The 15,209-nt window shown below is 41.5% G+C and overlaps 1 long non-coding RNA gene across 2 annotated transcripts; it reads right to left on the bottom strand.

The window, feature by feature from the left end:
- Positions 1 to 311: 311 nt before the first annotated feature.
- On the bottom strand, positions 312 to 14,141 carry LOC106007161. 2 transcript variants are annotated; one of them, XR_001181730.2, is made up of 4 exons: positions 13,989 to 14,141; positions 11,541 to 11,878; positions 6,730 to 9,117; positions 312 to 1,641 (listed from the first exon to the last, which is right to left on the bottom strand). It is a non-coding gene; the product is annotated as an uncharacterized LOC106007161 (long non-coding RNA). The 2 variants fall into 2 exon arrangements; XR_006606655.1 differs by having other exon boundaries at positions 6,730 to 11,878.
- Between the last annotated feature and the right edge of the window lie 1,068 nt (positions 14,142 to 15,209).

The raw sequence follows: 15,209 nt of genomic DNA, 5'->3' as shown, positions 1-15,209 counted from the left end.
TCAGGATGAAATGAATTGGACATTCGTTCATCATCATTCCTAATCCTGGCACCTCGCTGTGCCTGTTTTTTGTTTTGTTTTGTTTTCAATTAATTCAATTTGAAAAAGACATTTTATCTTAGAACAACCCAGGGGCTCCGTCTTTAGTTCCTCACGCTAGCAAAATTCCTACCCTTTGTGAACAACCGTCTTTAGACTCACAGAAACCTCAATTAATAATCATTTTGCTCACAAGATGACTCTAGGGGACACTTACTCAGACACTGTGACTGTCACCATAGTTGTTGGAACTGAAGTTATATACACAGATGAACTTTTCTCACTTGTTTATTTTCCATGTGGGGTGTCTCATTTTAAAACAAACCCATTGTAAGTCCCCAGGCCCTAGATGTAGGCTGTGTTATGTATATCCTTTGAAACTTGTTTCTTCTTTCCTTCAGGAAGGAGGGGAGGTAAAAGCCTGAGTAAAAGGAAAAAAAAATTAAAGAAAGAAAGAAAAAAAAGAAACAAAATAAAAACCATATTTTAACAAAAGGATTTTTGAAAGCCTTGGGAAATGTTGTGTTCACTCACATAAAGCCCCACTGTTTTAAACATATTTTACTATAATTTTTCCTTCAAAATTCTGACATGCAAAGTTGAACAGGGCTCTTTCAGTGTACAACCCCGGGACATGGAGAAATAAAAAGATCAGTATTCCAACTAATGCGTACTCAGTAGGAATCATAATATCGCATAATTGCTTGAAATTCACAGGCCTATCCGATGTCATCTTCAGAAATATGCAAGTTTCCCTTTGTTTTCTGACTTAGAGATATTTCCTTGCTTTAGGGCTTAACCCTTTTGTTTGTTGCTACCCCTAATTATTGAAACATGATTGGAAATGAATGTAGAGCCTGCTTCCTAAACCCACACCAAATGTTAGGTAGATTCCCCCAAATCTGCCAACTTTTGTTCTAACAGAAAAACAAAATATGTATTTAACTTTATCAGTGAACCTCAAATGTTCCTTTTTGCCTATTTCCTTTCCTACCTGTTTCTAAACACACGCACACACACATATGCACACACATACACACATACACACACAGTCCTTTAAATTCCCACAAAAATCTTTGTAAGAACAAAGAGTTGCTATTTCGGGGCATGTAATGACATGTTTAAAAGTTCATCAACTTCCCCCTTTAACAAAAATCTGGCAATGAGTCTAAAATAATAATTCACAAAGATTTAGAGAAAGAAAAATCCTTAAGACTTCTTCCTTTGTAACATTATGTAAATCATAAATATACCACCGGTCTGGAAGTGATTACAACAAGCTCTAAGACAAAAGATATTCCTAAGCAGACGCTGCTGACAATGGGCTCTTTTCCCATTAACATAGAAGAAGATTTGGGAAGGTAAGTTCTTATAATAATTAAATAACAGATTCATGCCATCATGAAGAAATCCCAAGCGTACGTGTTCTAAGAATAAACTCTAAGTCCTGAGCCATAACTGATTACACGAACTCATCACACCAGTGTGTGTCCTCTTCTTCAAGGTGAGTGAGTCTTTCCGTGTTCCAGCATTCCTCCACTCTTCTCCAGGTTTCTCTTTGCTTCTCCATTGTCATTGCCCCTGACCTTCCAAACAGGATCCCTGGAGTGAAGAGGAGGAAGTATTATATAAACAGCTCATTCTCCGAGTGTGAGTCATTCCTGAATCAGCTCCCCCTTTCCCTATACAAGCGACACCCAGGCCTATCTAAGCTTCTCAGTTACTTGTAGGAAGCGTTTCTTTGTTTTGTCTTTCCCCACACCTTCCCAGAGGGCAAAGTTCTAACTTTTTCGCTCTCTTCCAGGCATTTCAACACTGGGATTGGACATTCGGTTGGTGGAACATGGAGAATTTCATTTTGCTTGGTAGTATAGCATGAGAAGCTAAGGTCAGCCAACTCAGAGGGACACTGCAAGGCCATTTTATAATTAAACAGAGCACCCGCTGGACTCCATGTTAAAACAGATGTTTCCTGGCCCCAGGTACTAAGCCAGCTCATAGGAAAACTGCCCAGAGCTTCTCCCTGAGCCAAGATGGGTCAGTGTCTGGAACAACTCCTGTCTAGTGTCTCTTACTGTAATTAGAGAATGGGGCTAGCTTTTGGTCATTAATTCCATTTGAAAAATAGCCATAGCTAAATTAAAAAAGGGGAAAAAAAAAGAACATCAGAGTGCTTTTAAAATTGAAAAACCCGATTATAAAATGGAGATAATTTATTGGTGATTTATTATTTCACACAGTGCTTTAGCCCTTATATAAATTCCGTACAATGATTTGCAAAATTCTCCAAGATGATTTGCAGAATTTTCACTCCATTTATGAAATGGATAAAATGAGAGGCTCCTTGTGCTTAGACTGGAAAAGGGTTTACAGATTGGTTAGGTCCGGGGCCTCAGACTCAGATGCCATAGTCTCCAGTGGGTCAACGAACAGAGCAACCGAGGGGAAGAACAATCGTTCTGCCTTTTCTCTCTAGTTTTCATTCATTTTCTTGTTTGCAGTAAGAGACATGGGTGCAGGAATAGATCTCTCTACTGGGAGGAAACCACCGTCCGAGCAGAGCTGATGTTTAGTTGCTGTGCACCTGAGGCTAGGACTGTCCTTACCGATTGAGGTCTCAGGGTGCTCTCAGGCCACTGAGTGATGCCCTTCACGGGGCATCTCCCCTTTCTCCAGGAACTCAGATCTTCCCATGATCCAGAAGCTGGGAAGAGCAAGTCACCCCCAGGATGTCGTTCTAGCACAAAGGTGTCCATTCTGATAGGTCAGTCCCCAGGCCTTAGTAGTGAAATATTTTCAATATTTGAGTACAAGCACAATGACAAATAGCAACTGGTATTTTTACCTCTGTGTAGGACAGACGAAAGGGCAAATGAACTTGATAAGGTCATTGGGACCCAGGAGAGCCCATGCTCTGTTAAAGGGGCAGAAATTGAGTAGAAATATGGGACCCATGTAGCGAGATCTTCTGATTTCTTAAGAGAAAATAAAACTCTGTGTCCTTATATAAAATCTTCCAAAGAAAGTGTCACCTCATTCAAACACTGTAAGGGGTAAACAGCATGCTTTTGTGGTTCCCATCTGGCCTAGGTGCTGCAAATTTGCAACCCTTCCCATTCCTGAGAGGGAGGAGAGGACTGGCGTTGGAGTGACTCACCCACACCCCCAGGTCACTCAAGTGATCTAGTGGCAGAGTCAGAACTAGAATCTAGAGCCCCTGACTTCCCCTCCAGTGAGAGCTGACTTTCTTTGAAACAGGTTCTATGCACCATGGAGTACCTTCAGGAGAGATCTGTAAACCGCATTAAGTAGAGGCATTGATATGTTAGGATTACAGTCATTTCTGTTAGTGTTAGCTCCTGGCAATAGCAAAATGAAGGGGAGTCCCTCCAAAGCTAACACCTAAAGACAGAAACAAGGGCAGAAGTTCCAGAGATAACAGCCTTGCCTAACCGCAAGAAAAGGTTGGTCCTCTGGCGGCTTGGAAATCACTTTTTAAACAAAGGCATTGACAGAACTCCAAGCAGGGTTTGAAAACATCTCCATGGCGAGGGTGACCCCAGGCAGAGTGAGAAAACATCAAGGTCTGAAGAAATTCCACTGGTAGGGGTCATCTAAATTTAATGGATCTCTAGCTCCACATGGTCCTGAGACCAATCTGCTCTTTCTTCACACCTGTTCTTTACCTTTGTTATTAAACAGGATTGTGCCCAGGGTGATGTCAAGTATTTGTAAAATACATTGGTTCATACATTTATCATGATGAGCATGGAGTAATGTACAGAAGTGTGACATCACTCTATCGTGCACCTGAAACTAATATAATATTGTATGTTAACTATACTGGAGTTAAAATTTAAGAAATACTTAATAAAAAGAATAGAGAACCTCAAAAACAAACCAAAACCAAAAAAGCAAAAAACAAAAAACAAAACAACAACAACAACAAAAAACAAAAACAAAAAACAGATTTGTCCATAGATTAACTCACATTTGTTCAGGATTGGCTACAGGCTAGACCAGAATTCCCCAACATCCAATATTGTTGTAACTTCTACATGATTTACCTCTCTTCTACTGCTTTAATTTGCCCACTTATTTTTCAAAAAAGCTACGTGTTCTTGTTCCTTAAGTAGAAAAAAACTTGGGGCACCTGGGTGGCTCAGTTGGTTAAGTATCAGAATCTTGATTTCTGTTCAGGTCATGATCTTATGGGTGGTGAGATCGAGCGCCATAGTGGGCTCCACACTGAGCGGAGAGTCCACTTGAAGATTCTCTGCTTCTATCCCTCCCTGCCCCACACACGTGCACTCTCTGTCTCTCTCTAATAAATAAATACATCTTTCTTTAGAAGATTTAAGATTTTATTTATTTATTAGAGAGAGAAAGCTCACATGCATGAGAGTATGTGTGTGAGAGAGATAGCAGGAGCAGGGGCAGGGGAAGAGGGAGAAGCAGAGCCCCCCACTGAGCAGGGAGGTTGAAAGGGCTCCATCCCAGGACCCTGGGATCATGACCTAAGCCGAAGGCAGATACTTAAGAGACTGAGCCACCCAAGGGCCCCCAAATAAATAAATCTTTAAGAAAAGAAAGAGAGGAAAAGAAAAGAAAAGAAAGGAACTATTTTTGTGTTGGGATTGCAGTTATATCAATGAATTAAGTAGCCCTTGACCTTGAGACTCCATGGACCATTGATACTAAAGAACTAAATAAACTTCTAAAGTAGAAGTGACGGGAGTGCTATGATACAAGCAGAAGGGGAGCCATGAATTTTCTTTGAGTCGCACAGAGAGGTGGAGGGGGCTTCACCTGGTATGTGATGTTGGTTGAGAATTGTGGAATGAGCAGGAATTTCTAAGGGCGAAAAGGAGGAAAAGGAGGCAGAAGAAGCACCTGGAAGAGAGGCACAGAGTCCTACTAAAGTGTGTTGGGTGTTTGGGAGAATCAGGAGTGGTACAGTCCAGCTAAAGCCAAAGACACATGCGGAGAGTGGCAGGAAAATCTGACTGGGCTTGGTTGTAAATACACAGTTACATAGGAGGGAGCAGAGACGTGGACACCGAAGGTGAAGGAGCACGGCCAGAGGTCTTAGGTCAGGAGAGCGTCTGATCTGCTCGGTGTCATAGGAAGATAATTTTGCCTTCAAAAGGCTGGTGAGGGAAGGGGCTGAAGGTAAGAAGGTCAATTCGGAAGCGCTCCAAACTCCTCAGGCCAAGGATGGTGAAGCACTGATTGAGAGTAGCAGCTGGGAGGAAAAGGAAAAGCCAGGTTTGAACCCGTGTTTGTTTGAGGGAGAAACAATAACGCATGGTGACCAGTTCAATAAGGAAAATGGAAAGAGGGAAGACTGAACGCAAAACCTTTAATGTGTCTGCGTGGATAAAAAATGCCATCTGGGGCGCCTGGGTGGCTCAGTGGATTAAAGCTCTGCCTTCAGCTCAGGTCATGATCCCAGGATCCTGGGATCGAGCCCCACATCGGGCTCTCTGCTCAGCAGGGAGCCTGCTTCCTCCTCTTCTCTGTCTGCCTCTCTGCCTGCTTGTGATCTCTGTCTGTCAAATAAATAAATAAATCTTTTTAAAAAATGCCATCTATCAGGATCTAGGGGGACGCAGGGCTTTCGGAGGGTAGGTGGGAGAAGGGAGAAATGGGGGGCTGGTTGATGAGGAGGAGCTTGGAGCTATTAAAGCTGAAATGCCTTCAGAGGACTCTGATCTCATATGAGATTTTCAACACTCAATAAAGTCTTATGTGTTTAAAAAAGAATAGAGGACTCTAGTAGGTGAACCTCACCAAGAAAGCATTAAAACTGGAACTGAGGCTCAAGAAGGACGATGATCAGCCAAGAGCTTGACCCACATAGAAATACTCTGAAAATGAGCTTTAAATCATAGGGACGGAAACTACTTACACTGAGAACACCTGCTTACGGTAGTTAAATAATTCGAAAGCTAATAATGAAAGAAAACACAGAATAGCACTATATTCTGCTTCCACAATATTTTCTTTTGAGAAAAAAACAACAAACTTGGGAGATGGTTAAAGATGCACTGGGCTCAGAATCAGGCAGACACATATCTGAGTCCTGATCATGTTATTTTTTAGATGTTTGACTTTGAACAAATTATTATTCAATCCTTCTTAGCAAGACACTTTATGTGCTTTGAGGCAGACCCTATTATGCGGAATGGGAATATAATGATTAAACGCTGCCCTCAAAAAAAAAAAAAAGAGTTTAAATGATCTTTTTTGAAAAAACTTGAAGACTGCAATGAGACACTACCGTCTAGCAATCAGCGTGATGCATGATACTTAGAGAATACTATGAACTTATCACTTTCTAAGTGCAAAGTCCTTTCTCGTCATTAGCTCATTTATTCTTACACCAAAACTATGAGGTAGATATTGATGTCGTTCCATTATGCAATTGGAGAAACTAAGCTTGGGCCCCTTGCCCAAGTTCACGGGGAACAAACGAAGAGTTCTCTGATTCCCCAGATGCCACACTGAGTGATGTAGGCCACACTGAGTGATGTAGGCAAGAGCGCCTTCTCCCTTAATGCCTGAAAATATAAGTAAGTGAACTAAAAGTTATCATCCAAGGAAGTGCCAGTTAAGATATATGGGACATTAACACGAGGATAATCAAAACTGAAACTAGTGAAGATTCCACTGGTATAAATATCTTACCATGATATGCAGAATGTCTGAACCAGGGATAATGTTCTACAAATGCTCTTCAGCAACTCGTAGATTGGCCACAGGCCCCACAGTCACTCAGGATGGACCTGACTCTAGGTACAGAATTGGTTCCTTCTGCAGACCATTTCCGGAAATGGGTAGGAATAAAAAGAACTAGTGAGTCAATAACTTACAATTAAAAGCATTTCGGAGGTAATTTGCACTCTTAAATAATGGAATACAACTGCATAGAAGTCTTTCTGGGGTGAGAATCTTTGTAACTCCACCTCCTTTCTATGTCTTCTCTTTGCTCTCACTCTGAATCACCCTCCTCATTTTGACCATACTATGGGGGTATAGCTCAGTGGCAGAGCATTTGACTGCCTTTTGACCACACTGGCCGGGTTTAGGTTGTCTTCACGCCTCCCAAGATAGCACTTGGCCACTTGTCCCCCACCTGGTTGCTTATGCTACCACAAGTTCTCCAAGCCTCTAACCCATCTAGTAGATCCCCATCGCCAAAAAATATACCCACATTCATGTAAGAGCACAGGTTACTTACAACCTTTTGGCCTTCATTCAATGCACACAACTTCTTAGGTCCCAAATCTGTGTTAGTCCACACCTCTGATTCTCTGTGCTTGCTGGTCCCTCTGCTGGGGTTGCCCTTCTCCAGGTTCATCTGATAACCTCCTAATCATCTTTAAACACAGAGTCTGAGAGTCATCCTCTCTGAGAAATCATTCTATTTTCTAGTTTTTGTATCCCACAACATTCTGTTTATTTCTGAATCTGTCCCACTCAGAGTTTCACTCAGTAAGTGTTGACTTCCCCCTTGAAAGAAGGCAACATCATCCTCCATATCTTTGCATCTTCATATCCAGGGAAGCCCCGGCGTATATAGTAGGAGCTCAATAAATATTGTTGTATTAAATAGAACCGAATCCCATTGTCATCACCCGCTGGTTAGTGGGCTCACACAGGAGTATAATTTGTTGGTAGGTTCTGCATTTCATGCTTAGTGTGGTGGCAGGAGAGACATCCAAACTCTGCTACTTCTGGCCTAAAGAAAAAAGGGCTACTTGAAAATGGGAGGTAAACAAGAAATGGTAGAAGAGCCTGAACTATGCTCATTTTGTCCCTCCTGGAGGCCAGAAATGGGGATGTTAGTGCAGGCCAAGCCACTTATCTTATAGGATTCTGACCAGTTTTCTGAGAAAAAGAAAAGAAACGAGCGAGCAAAATGAAAATCTGTGGTCAGAAGGTTACAGAAAGGAAAGGCACACGTTTCTGCTAGGGAATAGGAAGTGGTCTTGTCTTCCACAGCAGGGCTGTCTAATAAATCTGGAGAGTTTTATTGACTTCATAGGCGCAAGAATAACCACCCGGAGAAGACATCAGGTTTCACTTATTTTTTTGGAAAGTAATTTTTCACAGACGCGAGGTTAAAAGAAAGTGGTTGCACGGGCCTCGGCTGTGGTGGTGTGTCTTCTGGTATGCGTAATGCAACTGGATCTCAATTCTGGGACAATGCCCAGTCTCAGAGGTCTAAAGCCTCTGTTGAAAGCCATGAGGACAGAGTGTTGCCAAAATTTTATGTATGCAACTGTAGATCAATTGTCTTAGTGCAAGGATAGACTTTGATCAAGAGCGTCTGGTGGGAGGGGTTTCATTAAACACTGTTTTCAACTCTTAATTCTACAGCTTTTACGTCTACTTGCTGCTAAGTCTACCACAGACCCTGAATGGCCCTGACACAGAGAGACCCCTCCCCCAGCCCACGTCTGGCTCTCAGACGGCAGCAGTGACTGGCATGGAAAGAGTTCTTGGGCAGAAGAGATACACAGATACACTCGCTCCCTGGTTTTTGGTCTCATGTTAGACATATTCAAAAAGGAAAATGCTTGAAGTTCTCCCCGTCCCGCCTCACGTCTGTGATTCATTAGGAGAACTTGAAAACTTCCCCTACACAAAGACAAGCTTTCCTAAAAAAAGGATTGATAAGGCTGTATGTTTGTTGGATGAGTTCTTCCTTTTAAAAGTGTCTGGCCAAGAATAGAAAATGCAGTCCGTTTTAGAAGGTTTGAGGGCCCATTTCTGAACTCCTTTCAACTGTCCTCCTAATCATGGAAAAGATGGCCCCTAGGAAAGCTGCCTAAGAGTTTGCAACTTTCATGTTTGATTCTCAGGGTGAACCCTGTAGACAACTTCGCCCACAGGGCAAAGAAAACTTTTCTTCACAAGGTCATATTTCTTTCACAAACCAAGAAAGAGCAAGACAGATAGAGGAGCCTTGATCTTGGCCAGCTGGGTGGCAAATAGCGCCACCTGGTGTCTTGGAGGCCAGTTATCCTCAGAGCTCCCAGCATCTCCAGCAAAGTGGACGGGTCCTGGGATCTGAGGGTAGTAAGATCATTGGATTGAGAAGCAGGAAATCAATCAAATCTAAAACCACTCCATCTGAAACAAATCGCCTTATTGTATAGATGCAAAAGTAAATGGGTGATTTTGAGAGGTAAGCAACAGAATCCTTTTTCAAAGGAAAATCTTAACTAATACATTAACAAACATTTATTGGGTCCTTGGCATGTGCCAGGCACTGGGCTAAGAGCTACATGTGTATAATATTACTTAATTTAATCTTCACTATTCTTAAATAGGCACTGTTACTGTGTCTGTTTTACAGAAGAGGAAAATAAAAGATCAACTTGCTCCAGATGACATAATATATGACCCACCACATGACGTTGATCAAAGCAGGGCACTTGTGGTGCAATTAGGATTGGAATACCATGAATCTTTAGCCGTCATCTGCTTCCCTCTTCCACCAACCTCTTCTGTTTCCCTGAAGCAACCCCCAGGCTTTGCGGAGCAGGGTTTCAAAATCTTTTGGCTGGATAACCCCTAAAGACCCCCCCCCCCAACCTGCTCTAATGCCCGGTGATCCTAATTCTGGGGATGTAAACCATAGTAATCTCCAAAACAAGTTCCTAAAACCTGGATATTGGCAAACCTTGCTCTTCTTTCATAGGGCCGACTAAGCCCCTTTCCCATGTCTTTAAAGAATCGCTTTTTCAAATTGCTCTGCACCAATAAACATAAAGATGAAATCAAGGACTGTTTCAGATGTAAACATACTGGCGCTCTAAGATTAAATATGTTGCTTACGTTAAAACTGCAGTGCTGAGGTCAGGACCGATATCCATTTCCTGAATAATTAAGTTATTAAGTATTCTATAACACATTTGTTTATGCACTCAACAACAAATTATCTCTGAAAAATCCAGCTAGAAACAAAACAGCTAAAATCCAGCCAAAAAATAAGCATTAGGTATTAGCATTTTTACCTCTCACATTAGCTGGATGTCTGTCTGGGTATCGGCTCACTCAGAGCAGGGGGTTCATCAGGGAAAGGGGGAGACTTTTGATGTCTTTGTTAGCTTTTCACAAAGGCAAAAAAACCTCCACAGGCTGAACCTCTTAACTTCTAACTCACATCAGACATCCCTAAATTGCATGGTTTTAGTGTTGCTAAGGGGGGGTGGGGTGGGGAAACAGGCTCCTTCTCACAGTGTGGGTGAAGGTGTAAATCGGTATAAAATTATTGGAGGGCAATTTGGCAATAGCTATTAAAATTGAAATGCTCATACCCTTTGACCCAATAATAATTCACCTTCTGGGAATTCATCATAGAGAAATACTCGTACAACGGCTCAAAGATGTAAGAGTAAAATGATGTTTGCAAGAATATTTGGTACAGGGAAAACTGGAAAGAACCCAAGTGTGCATTAACAGGCAATTGGTTAGAGATAGTATGGTTTGGCCATACAGGACCATACCGTGGAGCCATTAAAAAGAAGATTAAAAAGAGGCTCACTTTTTTCAGACTGGCATAGAAAGATGTCTGAGACATATTGCTAGGTGGAAAACAGCATGCTTCAAAGCTGAAGTATAATCCCATTTTTTTTAAATAATAAATGAAATTTTTAATATATGCCTTGAAAAAAATGTTAACTGGTTTTCTCAGCTGTGTGGGATTATGGAAGATTTTCACTTTCAATGCTATAATGTTTCAAGCTATTTATATATGTGTGTATATATATTTATATAGATATGTCATTACTTTTGTAATCAGAAAAAATAAATGTTGCTGTAGCTTGGTCCCTTGAGAGCCCTGTTACAAAAGTGTAGAAGGCTAGTCCAAACCCATTAACTTTGCTGGAAAACAAAACTTAGCTGAAATTGGAATGGAGATGCTGCTTAACCAAAGGGAGGTCACTCATGGAAATTCTTCTGCCTTTAGAGTCTACAAGCCTTTGTAATAATTAGCCCACAACGAAATGTTCTTTTAAAGAGGAGCTAAGGAGGATAAATTAAAAACGCAGCCAGTTTTTGAACCACTGCTGTCGCTGACAGGCCGTCTGAGGACTGGCACTCGAAGAGGTCTCCTCTTTAACTGCGACTTGCCCCAGGTGGGGTGGAGGGAGTGTCACAAAAATGAAGAAGAGTTTGTTTAATTTTTGCACTTTCACCAAACTAAGATTTGGTGCAAGTCACCTAGCTCTGGGGCCGATTCCTACGGTGGCAGTGATGGTGGCAGGGGAACTACCGCTTATACAATTAAGGGGCCTGTTCGTTGCAAAGAATGCAAAATTACAAGTACAAAATTAGGTACAGCATTCTGAAGGGGCCCCTGGAAAGGACAGGGCCTTAAACTAAGCTTAATTAGCTTCCCAGAGATCTGCCCTGCTCTGACTCAGAGTTCTTCAACCTATAACAGGGGTGAGTAACGGGCACACTTCCTCTCCTTTAAGAATTACCCTGCCGAAGAGGAGTTCCGGTGTCATGCGTAAAAGCTAGAGGCAGCACCCCGGAGCCCTGGGACACTGTGCGATCTCTGTTCTTTGGGGGACACTTAAGTTTCTGCAGACGTTCGAGCTCTGAAGAATCTGTACTTGTTGACAGTGGCAGACGCCCAGTTCTTGATGCTCATAAAACCATGGCAGTCAGAGTTGGAAAAGATGTATTAGGTCATCAATCTAGATTCAGGTCCAAGACAGGATGGTTCACTATTGTAGTCATTCCAAGCCTTTGTCCAGGCAGCCTGGAAATGTCTTGAGGGCCTCACTCTTAGAAGGCTGTTCCTCTCTTCTGGTTACTGGGCAAGTTGTGGAGGTGTTTGAAGAAGGGGAAAAAAAAAAAGCAGTTTAGAGTTGGAACCACACAAATACTTAATTATATCCATTCACCTAGATTTCTATCAGTGTTTTCCACATGAAGAAAACGATTTAGTGTAAAGAAACTCTTGGTCTCCGGCATAAAGTTGCCATCAGGGAACAAATCACTGATTTTTTCCGGTTCCTTGTATTTCAACTTTGGTGGTGAGTTTCTTTTTAGCCTTAGGAAAAAAGCTAACTTGCTGGGGTCCTCCATAGCCAGCATTACCAAGAAAGGGTAATAATGAAAAGCTGCTTTTGTTAATAGAAAGTGACTTCCTAAACACTTATTTTGGGTCTATTTACCTGTCTTTGGCGAACTTGATGTGTTCCCGATTTTTAGGTTAGGTTTTTATGGCAGTATAAAAATGGGGGACCTGGGGGTGTCTGGGTGGCTCAGTAGGTTAAGCATCTGCCTTTGGCTCAGGTTATGACCCCAGAGTCCTGGGATTCAGCCCCGCATCAGGCTCCCTGCTCAGCGGGGGCCTGCTTGTCCTTCTGCCCTTCCTCCTGTACCCTGCTCTGCTCTCTCTCTCTCTCTGTTGAATAAATAAATAAAATCTTTAAAAAGGGGGGGGGTTCTGAAAGTTAAGTTTTTATTTTCTCATGTTTTCCTTGCAGTCCATACTGATAATGAAGCTCATTCCCAAAAGCTTCTGATGGCTACTTTTTTTGTAGCACAGAGAGGATTGTTCTAGACTGGAAGGAGAGTAGGCTTGAGTCGTTATCCACTGGTGAATGTCTGCTGTATGTCCCAGTGAAATCTCTTATCCTTGTGCCTCACGAGTGTGTGATGGCCTGTGTGGGGTCGGCTTGCTTATTCTTTATGTGTTTGGCGGTTTATGGGATTGTTTATTTTGTTGTTGTCTGCCTTGAAAATACTCAGAAGAATTCTTTCTTTGATAAGTAATGCCATTAGCAAATATAAAGTGCTAAACAATAATCTATTTGGATATTTGCATTTGAGAATTCATTTCTATTTTAAGTCAAGACAAGTGGACATTAGTTAATGGATGCTAGTGACATTATTTTTAGTAATGGGCTCTTTTAGCAACAAGCAACCCTCAGGAACCTTTTTTATTTTTTTCAATTCCCAAAGATGGACTTCCGGTTTATCAATCATCAAGAAACTAACCGCAAGGCTTTGCGCCAGGCTGGGTGTGGAGCCTGCTGAAGATTCTCTCTCTCCCTCTGCCTCTCCCAAACCCCAAAATAAATAAATAGATAATAAATAAATAAATGTAAAATAACTTTTTAAAAAATAAACTAACCACAAATGCTGAGTTAAACTTAGGAGACTTTAATTAGATTTAAAAAGTTGAGAATTTATTCAAAATGAAAAATGTGCTCAGCAAAAAACAAACAAAGAAACAACAACAGAAACACAACTATTTGCCAAAGTATAGTAAAGGGGGTTACCCTCAGTGGGTTAAGCGGCTGCCTTAGGCTCAGGACAGGATCCCAGGGTCCTGGTATCAAGTCCTGCATTGGGCTCCTTGCTCACTGGGGTGTCTGCTTCTCTCTCTGCTTCTGCCTGCCACTCTGCCTGCTTGTGTTCTCTCTCTTTCTCTCTGCCAAATAAATAAATAAAATCTTACCAAAAAAAAAGAAAAAAAGCTGGGTGCCTGGGTGGCTCAGTGGGTTAAGCCACTGCCTTTGGCTCAGGTCGTGATCCCAGGGTCCTGGGATTGAGTCCTGTATCTGGGTTTCTGCTCAACAGGGAGCCTGCTTCCTCTTCTCTCTCTCTCTGCCTGCCTCTCTGCCTACCTGTGCCCTCTGTCTGTAAAATAAATAAATAAAATCTTAAAAAAAAAAAGGCATAGAAAAGAAATAGAATTATGGGGCAATATTAATTTTGAATCTCCTGAACTGAAAAAATAAAGGTAGAAATGCTATATGTTAAAAGATACTACTTTTATTTTAAAAATGTTCAGTACAGTGTGTCTATCTCTGGGACTTCCTATGACTCCGTCCTTTCAGAAATGTGCCTATCCACGCCAACAAATTACTAAGATAATGGAAAATAAAAATTCTTGAGAAGTTAAAAATTACCAAAAGCACAGTATCATTGGAAATCACTAGAAGAGGGCCCCTGGATGGTTCAGTGGTTAAGCATCTGCCTTTGACTCAGGTCATGATCACAAGGGTCCTGGATTGAGCCTCCAAGTGGGTCTCCCTGCTCAGTGGGGAGTCTGCTTCTCTCTCTGCTTCTCCCCTTGGCTTGTGCTGTCTCTCTTTCTCTCTCTCTCTGTCAAGTAAATAAACATAATCTTAAAAAAGAAAAGAAAAAAAAGAAAGTCGCTAGAATATTTTCCCAACCCCCAAACCATTCGATTTGCCAAAAGCTCTTTTATGATTTGTGAATGCACTTAAATGTAATCTCATAAAGAAGTTAAAATATTTTAATTGTGCATTAAACAAATTCTCCTTAGCAAAAATAATGAAATTATATGAATTTAGTACTGTCTAGAAAAATATGGGCTATAATGAAAAGTTAATACTGTTGGTGACCTCAGTAATGTGAGCTATCCTAAACTCCTTACTGGCAAATACATTGTAAGCTCTTAAATGTACGGATCTATGTCCTGAATTGAACCCTTTAAACATGGTTGGGTACAATAAATGTTTCTGGAGCAAATGAACACGACTGAATTCAGGTAGGTATCAGATTGTTTACTGTCTGATCCAGGTTTCCCGGATTGTCTTTGTTATTAGGCCTGATTTCAACAGTAACTGATCAAAGAATAGCAATTGTATATATTTACAACCTTGTCTGTACAAGTGAACACTTTCCAATGTTCCATGAAAGTTCACAGGTGTATATTGGTTCGAAGCTTGGTTTCAAAAGAGAATACATGAATTTATTTTTGTGATAGAGAATTCCAGTAGAAGACTGGATCCAGCTTCTCAAACAACATTGTCCAAAATGTCTCGCTCTTTCTCTCTCTAGATCCCAACTTGATGACTTTCTGTGCTGTGTTCATTCTTAGGCAAATATGATGGCAAAGATGGCACCGTTCGGCAATCCCTAAGTAGAAGGAGATTGTTTCTTTGACAATAGAAGCTGACCTCCTGTTGTCCTAACTGGGGTGATGTACCCATCCCTGACCCTATGATAGTCTTCCAGTGGTATGGGGTGTGTCAGTTTGACAGGGTTGTGTCAATTTGACATAGCTATGTGGCTGCCGTCACAAATTACCACAGGTAGGATGGCTTACCAACAGAAATGTGTTCTTTCATATTTCTGGAGGCCAGCGATCCAAAGTCAAGGCG

Source organism: Mustela putorius, unplaced genomic scaffold (assembly GCF_011764305.1).
Source record: "Mustela putorius furo isolate JIRA1106 unplaced genomic scaffold, ASM1176430v1.1 tig00000421_pilon_pilon_pilon, whole genome shotgun sequence".
Classification (NCBI taxonomy): domain Eukaryota; kingdom Metazoa; phylum Chordata; class Mammalia; order Carnivora; family Mustelidae; genus Mustela; species Mustela putorius.
Note: the sequence above shows the minus strand (reverse complement) of the source record. Positions and strands in the feature narration are given on the sequence as shown.